We start from the raw sequence: 14,170 nt of genomic DNA on the forward strand, positions 1-14,170 counted from the left end.
ACTTTGATTGCGACATGTCATGAAAGCCTTGTGGAAGTTTCTCGAGTGGCACGGGGACGAGCCATTTGATTTGGCCTGCTCCAAGTGCTAGGCTTGGATGACAACGACGTACTTTTGAGTTACAAGAATGAGTGAGCAACACAAGAAGAGTGCAATTGATGACCATAAAAAGCTGAGACACAACACAGTCTTGATAATCACCACTAATGCATGATGTACGAAACATTTAGGAGGAGCACGTTTGGCTAGCAAACATGAATTGAGTGATTTGCAAGGCACTGTTATCTGCAAGAAGGAATGCATGAAATTGGCAAATGAATAAGACTGGTTCAAATACTATCGACAGAAATTTAATTTCTGTTGTCAACTAGTATTAATTAGATGTGTGGGAGCAGGGGGATATTTCCCTTGCACCATACATCTACATACACGTTGCGTCTGATGTGGCCTAGTTTTGCGTACAAAGAACTGTCTGGTTGTCAGTTTTTTCAGTGAACGAGTGTGGTGGGGAGGAGAGAGATTAGTGTTAGATGCAGAGCAGTGCGGGCAGTTGTGTGTCGGACGTTGTATGTCGGACGGTGAGTCGCCGACAGGAATTAGGCGTGCTGCCATCTGTCGGCAGGTGAGGTAATGAAGCAGCTTGAATGGTGACAGAAATGATGAAAATAGTTAACTAAAGAGTAATAGCGACGACATTTGGCAGACACGTGTTTCAGCGTTGACAGTTAGTTTGGGGTGTGTGCTTGCATGACACTGGAAGTCTGTTGACGGTAGAGAAGTAGACAAGACGGAAAGAATTTTCCGCGTTCTCGCGGAGAAGTAATAGAGAAGCAGCCATAAGTATTGAAGTGAGGGCGTTGATCGGCACTCTGGTTTCCCTTCAAAACGAATAAATCTTTCGCCTTTTACTAAAGATTTCCGTGGAGGGGAACATTAAATGAGTCTATAAGGTATTTTTCGTAGTGCTCGGCTATTGCTGAGCCATAATCACAAGTGAAAACGTAATGTAAGTTGCAAGAGGTAGATTGTGTTGTGTGAATGAAGGGCGTGGAGTAGCGGATGACGTTGGATCAGGCAGTATTTGTTTCTTTAAAATCTGAAATTGTAATAGGCCGTGTCGTAGTATAATGAAACAAGTACATTTGCCCTGCAATGGCGTGCAGTGTGTTAGACGATTGTGTAAAGAGAGAGAGCTACAGGACTACCTGGAATCTCTTGGTGAACCCTTTCCGTACCTCAGTTCTAGATGATTTGAGAGTGTTTACTTGCACTGCAGTTGCACAACAGCATATAAACTGATATTTGGAAGTGAATGATGAATGATAGGCTTTGTAAGAAATACTGGTATGTGATTAGCAGATTATGTTTTGAAACCCAAAATTATTTTTACCACAGAAGTTTGTGATTTGTAGGTATGATGTGAGTGAGCTTTGGGCTGAAGATGGTGGTTAGTTGGGCAGGATGAGTATTTAAATGGTTTTCAATAGAGTGGATATTAGTGGCACTGGCTTGTTGCCATAATGTGTTTGTTCATAACAGTGTACTCAGTTGTGTAGAAGATTTAGGTGAGAAAGAGACAGTTGTTGAATATGACATAAATAGCTAGAAATGAAGTAAGTAGCAATTTCCTGCTAGGTGTAGTTTGGGTATGGTGCGTCTGAGTGAGAGATAAATCTTGAAATTGAAGGGTTGTTCCTAGCTACAGTCTTGGAAACTATGAATCTGCTGTTGACTCCAATGTTTTCAAGATTACTTGTGTACAAAATTGGCCAGACTTTGCAGTTTCTTCTTCAGTAAATCAGTGGAAGGTGGTGCAGATAATGGTAAAAATGTTCAGTGCCTCCTGTGAGTTGTTGATGCTGCTTGTCTTTTAAGTAAAATTGATAGGGGCTCTTGATTGAGCCAGCCATACACAGAGCTGGTGCATACTTGGCTTGAGAAGACTTTGGTCAGTAAATGATGAAATACCAACACAGTGCTCACAACAAAGCTCCTTTCCCTGCATTCTAGTTTCCCTCGGGTATAGAGTGACATGATATTGGCAGAGGATGTGCAGATAATCACTTTGATCAGGCTGTTTGTTTTTATTTAATGCTCTTTTACCAGAATCCATGCATAGTGATAACTGTGCTCTCTGGTGGAACACGATGAGAACATTGTGTGAAGTGCACAGAAGTAGCTATTTGAGTATGTATGAAAATGTGAGGTAACCACTGTTACTCCTAAATTTCTGTGGAATTAAGTTTTCTGTATGTGTGTGTGTTTGAAAATCCCAGAGGTTCAAGTTGGTAGTTTATATGTTGCAAGCGAAAAAAGCTTTTTAGTAAACTGAGGCACTAGCATTAGTTTCGTGTTCACTGTGACAAGGAAGCTAGTATAAAAAGTAGTTTGTGGTTTTGTTTGCAAAGAAGTGCTCATGGGATGAAAGCACTGCTTGAGATTATTCTGAGATGATGGGGGGGTTGCTAAACATGTAGCATTTTAGTAAGGAGCTTGTCGGAGTAGTTGTATAGTTGTAAAATTATTTGTTATTTTATGAGAAATTTCTTTATTCATAGCACATGGGCCATCATAGTTGAAGCATACAGATTGGCATGGTATGCGTAGGTCTGTAAAATGTCCTGACAGTGATGTTCATAGAGACTTGTTGTATACTTTGCTTCTTCATCTGTTGAACAGTAGACATAAGAAATGTATTAGTGGAGCAAGTAGCTGTGAAATTACTGGTGTATGATTGATAGTATGGACGTGGCCCTGAATGGAAGTGTTTGTTCAGCTGTGGGTGTTTTCATAATTGCCATGTGAGGAAAAGCAATACTCGTGATAGGCGAAAAGAGATACAGAGAGAAACACATTGGTTGCGAGTATTGTATATCAGCAGCTCTAAGGGCGGGTATCAAGTAAGACGCAAAGTGAAACGAAAGAGGAAGTATGCATGAGAGAGGCCAAATATCGACAAGAGTTCGCACTGTTAGAGTGAGGTGAATGAGCTAGTGCGGTGCGAAAATTTTCGAAGAGAGAGGCGGTTTTAAAGAAAGCACAAGAGTCCTATGAATGCCCTCTTGTGTGTTTCTCTTTCAGTGGCTATTTGGCATGTCTGCTTGCGCCATAGAATGCTACTGTATGTGCCCCAGGCCGCCATCTAGCGGCCGGAGGTGCAAGCGGTGTTTACATACAGTCTCGCCTGAGGCAATGGTCTCTGATTTCGGAACGCAAGAAGCACTGGTAGCGCAGAAAATAGCTGAGTGAGATCATGGCGGCCAAGTAAGAGTAGAAGTAGGTTCTTTGCAGAATGTCCTAGCTTGTAAATCGCGAAATGTGAAGAGTGTGTCGTATTCTCGTAGGGCGTGTTGACGGTCTCGTGGCATAAGTAGCGAGCGGTGATAGCTTGCAAGCAAGATCATACTTCACAGGATCATTTCTGTAGTATGTCTTCAACTCTCTCTAGTTCAAAGCTGGAGTAGACGTAACCACAATGATGAGTGGTAGCACTCTCCCTGAGCGTGAGGCTTGCGATCGAGATTCATCGCATCTTGGTTGTAATCGATGATCGTTCACCACATTCTGAGGGATGTGGGAAGGGAATAGCGCTTTCCGAGTGGTGGTTTTATTATATAGATTAGAAGCGTAAGTCATACCTTTGGTATCGGGACCCGCGTCGTTGCAGAAATGTCGCTACAGGTTGTGGAAGGACTTTGATTGCGACATGTCATGAAAGCCTTGTGGAAGTTTCTCGAGTGGCACGGGGACGAGCCATTTGATTTGGCCTGCTCCAAGTGCTAGGCTTGGATGACAACGACGTACTTTTGAGTTACAAGAATGAGTGAGCAACACAAGAAGAGTGCAATTGATGACCATAAAAAGCTGAGACACAACACAGTCTTGATAATCACCACTAATGCATGATGTACGAAACATTTAGGAGGAGCACGTTTGGCTAGCAAACATGAATTGAGTGATTTGCAAGGCACTGTTATCTGCAAGAAGGAATGCATGAAATTGGCAAATGAATAAGACTGGTTCAAATACTATCGACAGAAATTTAATTTCTGTTGTCAACTAGTATTAATTAGATGTGTGGGAGCAGGGGGATATTTCCCTTGCACCATACATCTACATACACGTTGCGTCTGATGTGGCCTAGTTTTGCGTACAAAGAACTGTCTAGTTGTCAGTTTTTTCAGTGAACGAGTGTGGTGGGGAGGAGAGAGATTAGTGTTAGATGCAGAGCAGTGCGGGCAGTTGTGTGTCGGACGTTGTATGTCGGACGGTGAGTCGCCGACAGGAATTAGGCGTGCTGCCATCTGTCGGCAGGTGAGGTAATGAAGCAGCTTGAATGGTGACAGAAATGATGAAAATAGTTAACTAAAGAGTAATAGCGACGACATTTGGCAGACACGTGTTTCAGCGTTGACAGTTAGTTTGGGGTGTGTGCTTGCATGACACTGGAAGTCTGTTGACGGTAGAGAAGTAGACAAGACGGAAAGAATTTTCCGCGTTCTCGCGGAGAAGTAATAGAGAAGCAACCATAAGTATTGAAGTGAGGGCGTTGATCGGCACTCTGGTTTCCCTTCAAAACGAATAAATCTTTCGCCTTTTACTAAAGATTTCCGTGGAGGGGAACATTAAATGAGTCTATAAGGTATTTTTCGTAGTGCTCGGCTATTGCTGAGCCATAATCACAAGTGAAAACGTAATGTAAGTTGCAAGAGGTAGATTGTGTTGTGTGAATGAAGGGCGTGGAGTAGCGGATGACGTTGGATCAGGCAGTATTTGTTTTTTTAAAATCTGAAATTGTAATAGGCCGTGTCGTAGTATAATGAAACAAGTACATTTGCCCTGCAATGGCGTGCAGTGTGTTAGACGATTGTGTAAAGAGAGAGAGCTACAGGACTACCTGGAATCTCTTGGTGAACCCTTTCCGTACCTCAGTTCTAGATGATTTGAGAGTGTTTACTTGCACTGCAGTTGCACAACAGCATATAAACTGATATTTGGAAGTGAATGATGAATGATAGGCTTTGTAAGAAATACTGGTATGTGATTAGCAGATTATGTTTTGAAACCCAAAATTATTTTTACCACAGAAGTTTGTGATTTGTAGGTATGATGTGAGTGAGCTTTGGGCTGAAGATGGTGGTTAGTTGGGCAGGATGAGTATTTAAATGGTTTTCAATAGAGTGGATATTAGTGGCACTGGCTTGTTGCCATAATGTGTTTGTTCATAACAGTGTACTCAGTTGTGTAGAAGATTTAGGTGAGAAAGAGACAGTTGTTGAATATGACATAAATAGCTAGAAATGAAGTAAGTAGCAATTTCCTGCTAGGTGTAGTTTGGGTATGGTGTGTCTGAGTGAGAGATAAATCTTGAAATTGAAGGGTTGTTCCTAGCTACAGTCTTGGAAACTATGAATCTGCTGTTGACTCCAATGTTTTCAAGATTACTTGTGTACAAAATTGGCCAGACTTTGCAGTTTCTTCTTCAGTAAATCAGTGGAAGGTGGTGCAGATAATGGTAAAAATGTTCAGTGCCTCCTGTGAGTTGTTGATGCTGCTTGTCTTTTAAGTAAAATTGATAGGGGCTCTTGATTGAGCCAGCCATACACAGAGCTGGTGCATACTTGGCTTGAGAAGACTTTGGTCAGTAAATGATGAAATACCAACACAGTGCTCACAACAAAGCTCCTTTCCCTGCATTCTAGTTTCCCTCGGGTATAGAGTGACATGATATTGGCAGAGGATGTGCAGATAATCACTTTGATCAGGCTGTTTGTTTTTATTTAATGCTCTTTTACCAGAATCCATGCATAGTGATAACTGTGCTCTCTGGTGGAACACGATGAGAACATTGTGTGAAGTGCACAGAAGTAGCTATTTGAGTATGTATGAAAATGTGAGGTAACCACTGTTACTCCTAAATTTCTGTGGAATTAAGTTTTCTGTATGTGTGTGTGTTTGAAAATCCCAGAGGTTCAAGTTGGTAGTTTATATGTTGCAAGCGAAAAAAGCTTTTTAGTAAACTGAGGCACTAGCATTAGTTTCGTGTTCACTGTGACAAGGAAGCTAGTATAAAAAGTAGTTTGTGGTTTTGTTTGCAAAGAAGTGCTCATGGGATGAAAGCACTGCTTGAGATTATTCTGAGATGATGGGGGGGTTGCTAAACATGTAGCATTTTAGTAAGGAGCTTGTCGGAGTAGTTGTATAGTTGTAAAATTATTTGTTATTTTATGAGAAATTTCTTTATTCATAGCACATGGGCCATCATAGTTGAAGCATACAGATTGGCATGGTATGCGTAGGCCTGTAAAATGTCCTGACAGTGATGTTCATAGAGACTTGTTGTATACTTTGCTTCTTCATCTGTTGAACAGTAGACATAAGAAATGTATTAGTGGAGCAAGTAGCTGTGAAATTACTGGTGTATGATTGATAGTATGGACGTGGCCCTGAATGGAAGTGTTTGTTCAGCTGTGGGTGTTTTCATAATTGCCATGTGAGGAAAAGCAATACTCGTGATAGGCGAAAAGAGATACAGAGAGAAACACATTGGTTGCGAGTATTGTATATCAGCAGCTCTAAGGGCGGGTATCAAGTAAGACGCAAAGTGAAACGAAAGAGGAAGTATGCATGAGAGAGGCCAAATATCGACAAGAGTTCGCACTGTTAGAGTGAGGTGAATGAGCTAGTGCGGTGCGAAAATTTTCGAAGAGAGAGGCGGTTTTAAAGAAAGCACAAGAGTCCTATGAATGCCCTCTTGTGTGTTTCTCTTTCAGTGGCTATTTGGCATGTCTGCTTGCGCCATAGAATGCTACTGTATGTGCCCCAGGCCGCCATCTAGCGGCCGGAGGTGCAAGCGGTGTTTACATACAGTCTCGCCTGAGGCAATGGTCTCTGATTTCGGAACGCAAGAAGCACTGGTAGCGCAGAAAATAGCTGAGTGAGATCATGGCGGCCAAGTAAGAGTAGAAGTAGGTTCTTTGCAGAATGTCCTAGCTTGTAAATCGCGAAATGTGAAGAGTGTGTCGTATTCTCGTAGGGCGTGTTGACGGTCTCGTGGCATAAGTAGCGAGCGGTGATAGCTTACAAGCAAGATCATACTTCACAGGATCATTTCTGTAGTATGTCTTCAACTCTCTCTAGTTCAAAGCTGGAGTAGACGTAACCACAATGATGAGTGGTAGCACTCTCCCTGAGCGTGAGGCTTGCGATCGAGATTCATCGCATCTTGGTTGTAATCGATGATCGTTCGCCACATTCTGAGGGATGTGGGAAGGGAATAGCGCTTTCCGAGTGGTGGTTTTATTATATAGATTAGAAGCGTAAGTCATACCTTTGGTATCGGGACCCGTGTCGTTGCAGAAATGTCGCTACAGGTTGTGGAAGGACTTTGATTGCGACATGTCATGAAAGCCTTGTGGAAGTTTCTCGAGTGGCACGGGGACGAGCCATTTGATTTGGCCTGCTCCAAGTGCTAGGCTTGGATGACAACGACGTACTTTTGAGTTACAAGAATGAGTGAGCAACACAAGAAGAGTGCAATTGATGACCATAAAAAGCTGAGACACAACACAGTCTTGATAATCACCACTAATGCATGATGTACGAAACATTTAGGAGGAGCACGTTTGGCTAGCAAACATGAATTGAGTGATTTGCAAGGCACTGTTATCTGCAAGAAGGAATGCATGAAATTGGCAAATGAATAAGACTGGTTCAAATACTATCGACAGAAATTTAATTTCTGTTGTCAACTAGTATTAATTAGATGTGTGGGAGCAGGGGGATATTTCCCTTGCACCATACATCTACATACACGTTGCGTCTGATGTGGCCTAGTTTTGCGTACAAAGAACTGTCTAGTTGTCAGTTTTTTCAGTGAACGAGTGTGGTGGGGAGGAGAGAGATTAGTGTTAGATGCAGAGCAGTGCGGGCAGTTGTGTGTCGGACGTTGTATGTCGGACGGTGAGTCGCCGACAGGAATTAGGCGTGCTGCCATCTGTCGGCAGGTGAGGTAATGAAGCAGCTTGAATGGTGACAGAAATGATGAAAATAGTTAACTAAAGAGTAATAGCGACGACATTTGGCAGACACGTGTTTCAGCGTTGACAGTTAGTTTGGGGTGTGTGCTTGCATGACACTGGAAGTCTGTTGACGGTAGAGAAGTAGACAAGACGGAAAGAATTTTCCGCGTTCTCGCGGAGAAGTAATAGAGAAGCAGCCATAAGTATTGAAGTGAGGGCGTTGATCGGCACTCTGGTTTCCCTTCAAAACGAATAAATCTTTCGCCTTTTACTAAAGATTTCCGTGGAGGGGAACATTAAATGAGTCTATAAGGTATTTTTCGTAGTGCTCGGCTATTGCTGAGCCATAATCACAAGTGAAAACGTAATGTAAGTTGCAAGAGGTAGATTGTGTTGTGTGAATGAAGGGCGTGGAGTAGCGGATGACGTTGGATCAGGCAGTATTTGTTTCTTTAAAATCTGAAATTGTAATAGGCCGTGTCGTAGTATAATGAAACAAGTACATTTGCCCTGCAATGGCGTGCAGTGTGTTAGACGATTGTGTAAAGAGAGAGAGCTACAGGACTACCTGGAATCTCTTGGTGAACCCTTTCCGTACCTCAGTTCTAGATGATTTGAGAGTGTTTACTTGCACTGCAGTTGCACAACAGCATATAAACTGATATTTGGAAGTGAATGATGAATGATAGGCTTTGTAAGAAATACTGGTATGTGATTAGCAGATTATGTTTTGAAACCCAAAATTATTTTTACCACAGAAGTTTGTGATTTGTAGGTATGATGTGAGTGAGCTTTGGGCTGAAGATGGTGGTTAGTTGGGCAGGATGAGTATTTAAATGGTTTTCAATAGAGTGGATATTAGTGGCACTGGCTTGTTGCCATAATGTGTTTGTTCATAACAGTGTACTCAGTTGTGTAGAAGATTTAGGTGAGAAAGAGACAGTTGTTGAATATGACATAAATAGCTAGAAATGAAGTAAGTAGCAATTTCCTGCTAGGTGTAGTTTGGGTATGGTGCGTCTGAGTGAGAGATAAATCTTGAAATTGAAGGGTTGTTCCTAGCTACAGTCTTGGAAACTATGAATCTGCTGTTGACTCCAATGTTTTCAAGATTACTTGTGTACAAAATTGGCCAGACTTTGCAGTTTCTTCTTCAGTAAATCAGTGGAAGGTGGTGCAGATAATGGTAAAAATGTTCAGTGCCTCCTGTGAGTTGTTGATGCTGCTTGTCTTTTAAGTAAAATTGATAGGGGCTCTTGATTGAGCCAGCCATACACAGAGCTGGTGCATACTTGGCTTGAGAAGACTTTGGTCAGTAAATGATGAAATACCAACACAGTGCTCACAACAAAGCTCCTTTCCCTGCATTCTAGTTTCCCTCGGGTATAGAGTGACATGATATTGGCAGAGGATGTGCAGATAATCACTTTGATCAGGCTGTTTGTTTTTATTTAATGCTCTTTTACCAGAATCCATGCATAGTGATAACTGTGCTCTCTGGTGGAACACGATGAGAACATTGTGTGAAGTGCACAGAAGTAGCTATTTGAGTATGTATGAAAATGTGAGGTAACCACTGTTACTCCTAAATTTCTGTGGAATTAAGTTTTCTGTATGTGTGTGTGTTTGAAAATCCCAGAGGTTCAAGTTGGTAGTTTATATGTTGCAAGCGAAAAAAGCTTTTTAGTAAACTGAGGCACTAGCATTAGTTTCGTGTTCACTGTGACAAGGAAGCTAGTATAAAAAGTAGTTTGTGGTTTTGTTTGCAAAGAAGTGCTCATGGGATGAAAGCACTGCTTGAGATTATTCTGAGATGATGGGGGGGTTGCTAAACATGTAGCATTTTAGTAAGGAGCTTGTCGGAGTAGTTGTATAGTTGTAAAATTATTTGTTATTTTATGAGAAATTTCTTTATTCATAGCACATGGGCCATCATAGTTGAAGCATACAGATTGGCATGGTATGCGTAGGTCTGTAAAATGTCCTGACAGTGATGTTCATAGAGACTTGTTGTATACTTTGCTTCTTCATCTGTTGAACAGTAGACATAAGAAATGTATTAGTGGAGCAAGTAGCTGTGAAATTACTGGTGTATGATTGATAGTATGGACGTGGCCCTGAATGGAAGTGTTTGTTCAGCTGTGGGTGTTTTCATAATTGCCATGTGAGGAAAAGCAATACTCGTGATAGGCGAAAAGAGATACAGAGAGAAACACATTGGTTGCGAGTATTGTATATCAGCAGCTCTAAGGGCGGGTATCAAGTAAGACGCAAAGTGAAACGAAAGAGGAAGTATGCATGAGAGAGGCCAAATATCGACAAGAGTTCGCACTGTTAGAGTGAGGTGAATGAGCTAGTGCGGTGCGAAAATTTTCGAAGAGAGAGGCGGTTTTAAAGAAAGCACAAGAGTCCTATGAATGCCCTCTTGTGTGTTTCTCTTTCAGTGGCTATTTGGCATGTCTGCTTGCGCCATAGAATGCTACTGTATGTGCCCCAGGCCGCCATCTAGCGGCCGGAGGTGCAAGCGGTGTTTACATACAGTCTCGCCTGAGGCAATGGTCTCTGATTTCGGAACGCAAGAAGCACTGGTAGCGCAGAAAATAGCTGAGTGAGATCATGGCGGCCAAGTAAGAGTAGAAGTAGGTTCTTTGCAGAATGTCCTAGCTTGTAAATCGCGAAATGTGAAGAGTGTGTCGTATTCTCGTAGGGCGTGTTGACGGTCTCGTGGCATAAGTAGCGAGCGGTGATAGCTTACAAGCAAGATCATACTTCACAGGATCATTTCTGTAGTATGTCTTCAACTCTCTCTAGTTCAAAGCTGGAGTAGACGTAACCACAATGATGAGTGGTAGCACTCTCCCTGAGCGTGAGGCTTGCGATCGAGATTCATCGCATCTTGGTTGTAATCGATGATCGTTCGCCACATTCTGAGGGATGTGGGAAGGGAATAGCGCTTTCCGAGTGGTGGTTTTATTATATAGATTAGAAGCGTAAGTCATACCTTTGGTATCGGGACCCGTGTCGTTGCAGAAATGTCGCTACAGGTTGTGGAAGGACTTTGATTGCGACATGTCATGAAAGCCTTGTGGAAGTTTCTCGAGTGGCACGGGGACGAGCCATTTGATTTGGCCTGCTCCAAGTGCTAGGCTTGGATGACAACGACGTACTTTTGAGTTACAAGAATGAGTGAGCAACACAAGAAGAGTGCAATTGATGACCATAAAAAGCTGAGACACAACACAGTCTTGATAATCACCACTAATGCATGATGTACGAAACATTTAGGAGGAGCACGTTTGGCTAGCAAACATGAATTGAGTGATTTGCAAGGCACTGTTATCTGCAAGAAGGAATGCATGAAATTGGCAAATGAATAAGACTGGTTCAAATACTATCGACAGAAATTTAATTTCTGTTGTCAACTAGTATTAATTAGATGTGTGGGAGCAGGGGGATATTTCCCTTGCACCATACATCTACATACACGTTGCGTCTGATGTGGCCTAGTTTTGCGTACAAAGAACTGTCTAGTTGTCAGTTTTTTCAGTGAACGAGTGTGGTGGGGAGGAGAGAGATTAGTGTTAGATGCAGAGCAGTGCGGGCAGTTGTGTGTCGGACGTTGTATGTCGGACGGTGAGTCGCCGACAGGAATTAGGCGTGCTGCCATCTGTCGGCAGGTGAGGTAATGAAGCAGCTTGAATGGTGACAGAAATGATGAAAATAGTTAACTAAAGAGTAATAGCGACGACATTTGGCAGACACGTGTTTCAGCGTTGACAGTTAGTTTGGGGTGTGTGCTTGCATGACACTGGAAGTCTGTTGACGGTAGAGAAGTAGACAAGACGGAAAGAATTTTCCGCGTTCTCGCGGAGAAGTAATAGAGAAGCAGCCATAAGTATTGAAGTGAGGGCGTTGATCGGCACTCTGGTTTCCCTTCAAAACGAATAAATCTTTCGCCTTTTACTAAAGATTTCCGTGGAGGGGAACATTAAATGAGTCTATAAGGTATTTTTCGTAGTGCTCGGCTATTGCTGAGCCATAATCACAAGTGAAAACGTAATGTAAGTTGCAAGAGGTAGATTGTGTTGTGTGAATGAAGGGCGTGGAGTAGCGGATGACGTTGGATCAGGCAGTATTTGTTTTTTTAAAATCTGAAATTGTAATAGGCCGTGTCGTAGTATAATGAAACAAGTACATTTGCCCTGCAATGGCGTGCAGTGTGTTAGACGATTGTGTAAAGAGAGAGAGCTACAGGACTACCTGGAATCTCTTGGTGAACCCTTTCCGTACCTCAGTTCTAGATGATTTGAGAGTGTTTACTTGCACTGCAGTTGCACAACAGCATATAAACTGATATTTGGAAGTGAATGATGAATGATAGGCTTTGTAAGAAATACTGGTATGTGATTAGCAGATTATGTTTTGAAACCCAAAATTATTTTTACCACAGAAGTTTGTGATTTGTAGGTATGATGTGAGTGAGCTTTGGGCTGAAGATGGTGGTTAGTTGGGCAGGATGAGTATTTAAATGGTTTTCAATAGAGTGGATATTAGTGGCACTGGCTTGTTGCCATAATGTGTTTGTTCATAACAGTGTACTCAGTTGTGTAGAAGATTTAGGTGAGAAAGAGACAGTTGTTGAATATGACATAAATAGCTAGAAATGAAGTAAGTAGCAATTTCCTGCTAGGTGTAGTTTGGGTATGGTGCGTCTGAGTGAGAGATAAATCTTGAAATTGAAGGGTTGTTCCTAGCTACAGTCTTGGAAACTATGAATCTGCTGTTGACTCCAATGTTTTCAAGATTACTTGTGTACAAAATTGGCCAGACTTTGCAGTTTCTTCTTCAGTAAATCAGTGGAAGGTGGTGCAGATAATGGTAAAAATGTTCAGTGCCTCCTGTGAGTTGTTGATGCTGCTTGTCTTTTAAGTAAAATTGATAGGGGCTCTTGATTGAGCCAGCCATACACAGAGCTGGTGCATACTTGGCTTGAGAAGACTTTGGTCAGTAAATGATGAAATACCAACACAGTGCTCACAACAAAGCTCCTTTCCCTGCATTCTAGTTTCCCTCGGGTATAGAGTGACATGATATTGGCAGAGGATGTGCAGATAATCACTTTGATCAGGCTGTTTGTTTTTATTTAATGCTCTTTTACCAGAATCCATGCATAGTGATAACTGTGCTCTCTGGTGGAACACGATGAGAACATTGTGTGAAGTGCACAGAAGTAGCTATTTGAGTATGTATGAAAATGTGAGGTAACCACTGTTACTCCTAAATTTCTGTGGAATTAAGTTTTCTGTATGTGTGTGTGTTTGAAAATCCCAGAGGTTCAAGTTGGTAGTTTATATGTTGCAAGCGAAAAAAGCTTTTTAGTAAACTGAGGCACTAGCATTAGTTTCGTGTTCACTGTGACAAGGAAGCTAGTATAAAAAGTAGTTTGTGGTTTTGTTTGCAAAGAAGTGCTCATGGGATGAAAGCACTGCTTGAGATTATTCTGAGATGATGGGGGGGTTGCTAAACATGTAGCATTTTAGTAAGGAGCTTGTCGGAGTAGTTGTATAGTTGTAAAATTATTTGTTATTTTATGAGAAATTTCTTTATTCATAGCACATGGGCCATCATAGTTGAAGCATACAGATTGGCATGGTATGCGTAGGTCTGTAAAATGTCCTGACAGTGATGTTCATAGAGACTTGTTGTATACTTTGCTTCTTCATCTGTTGAACAGTAGACATAAGAAATGTATTAGTGGAGCAAGTAGCTGTGAAATTACTGGTGTATGATTGATAGTATGGACGTGGCCCTGAATGGAAGTGTTTGTTCAGCTGTGGGTGTTTTCATAATTGCCATGTGAGGAAAAGCAATACTCGTGATAGGCGAAAAGAGATACAGAGAGAAACACATTGGTTGCGAGTATTGTATATCAGCAGCTCTAAGGGCGGGTATCAAGTAAGACGCAAAGTGAAACGAAAGAGGAAGTATGCATGAGAGAGGCCAAATATCGACAAGAGTTCGCACTGTTAGAGTGAGGTGAATGAGCTAGTGCGGTGCGAAAATTTTCGAAGAGAGAGGCGGTTTTAAAGAAAGCACAAGAGTCCTATGAATGCCCTCTTGTGTGTTTCTCTTTCAGTGGCTATTTGGCA

General features: G+C 41.9%; 7 non-coding genes across 7 annotated transcripts; all 7 read left to right on the forward strand.

The window, feature by feature from the left end:
- Positions 1–864: 864 nt before the first annotated feature.
- LOC126452823 (U5 spliceosomal RNA) lies at positions 865–983 on the forward strand. Its single transcript, XR_007584781.1, has one exon. It is a non-coding gene; the product is annotated as a U5 spliceosomal RNA (small nuclear RNA).
- Positions 984–3,396: 2,413 nt separating this feature from the next.
- On the forward strand, positions 3,397–3,603 carry LOC126452830 (small nucleolar RNA U3). Its single transcript, XR_007584787.1, has one exon. It is a non-coding gene; the product is annotated as a small nucleolar RNA U3 (small nucleolar RNA).
- A 953-nt stretch (positions 3,604–4,556) lies between these two features.
- Positions 4,557–4,675, forward strand: LOC126452824 (U5 spliceosomal RNA). The gene has a single exon (XR_007584782.1). It is a non-coding gene; the product is annotated as a U5 spliceosomal RNA (small nuclear RNA).
- A 2,413-nt stretch (positions 4,676–7,088) lies between these two features.
- On the forward strand, positions 7,089–7,295 carry LOC126452859 (small nucleolar RNA U3). Its single transcript, XR_007584814.1, has one exon. It is a non-coding gene; the product is annotated as a small nucleolar RNA U3 (small nucleolar RNA).
- A 953-nt stretch (positions 7,296–8,248) lies between these two features.
- LOC126452825 (U5 spliceosomal RNA) lies at positions 8,249–8,367 on the forward strand. Its single transcript, XR_007584783.1, has one exon. It is a non-coding gene; the product is annotated as a U5 spliceosomal RNA (small nuclear RNA).
- A 2,413-nt stretch (positions 8,368–10,780) lies between these two features.
- Positions 10,781–10,987, forward strand: LOC126452860 (small nucleolar RNA U3). Its single transcript, XR_007584815.1, has one exon. It is a non-coding gene; the product is annotated as a small nucleolar RNA U3 (small nucleolar RNA).
- A 953-nt stretch (positions 10,988–11,940) lies between these two features.
- On the forward strand, positions 11,941–12,059 carry LOC126452826 (U5 spliceosomal RNA). The gene has a single exon (XR_007584784.1). It is a non-coding gene; the product is annotated as a U5 spliceosomal RNA (small nuclear RNA).
- The last annotated feature ends 2,111 nt before the right edge of the window (positions 12,060–14,170 follow it).

This window comes from Schistocerca serialis, unplaced genomic scaffold (assembly GCF_023864345.2).
Source record: "Schistocerca serialis cubense isolate TAMUIC-IGC-003099 unplaced genomic scaffold, iqSchSeri2.2 HiC_scaffold_939, whole genome shotgun sequence".
Taxonomy (NCBI): Eukaryota; Metazoa; Arthropoda; class Insecta; order Orthoptera; family Acrididae; genus Schistocerca; species Schistocerca serialis.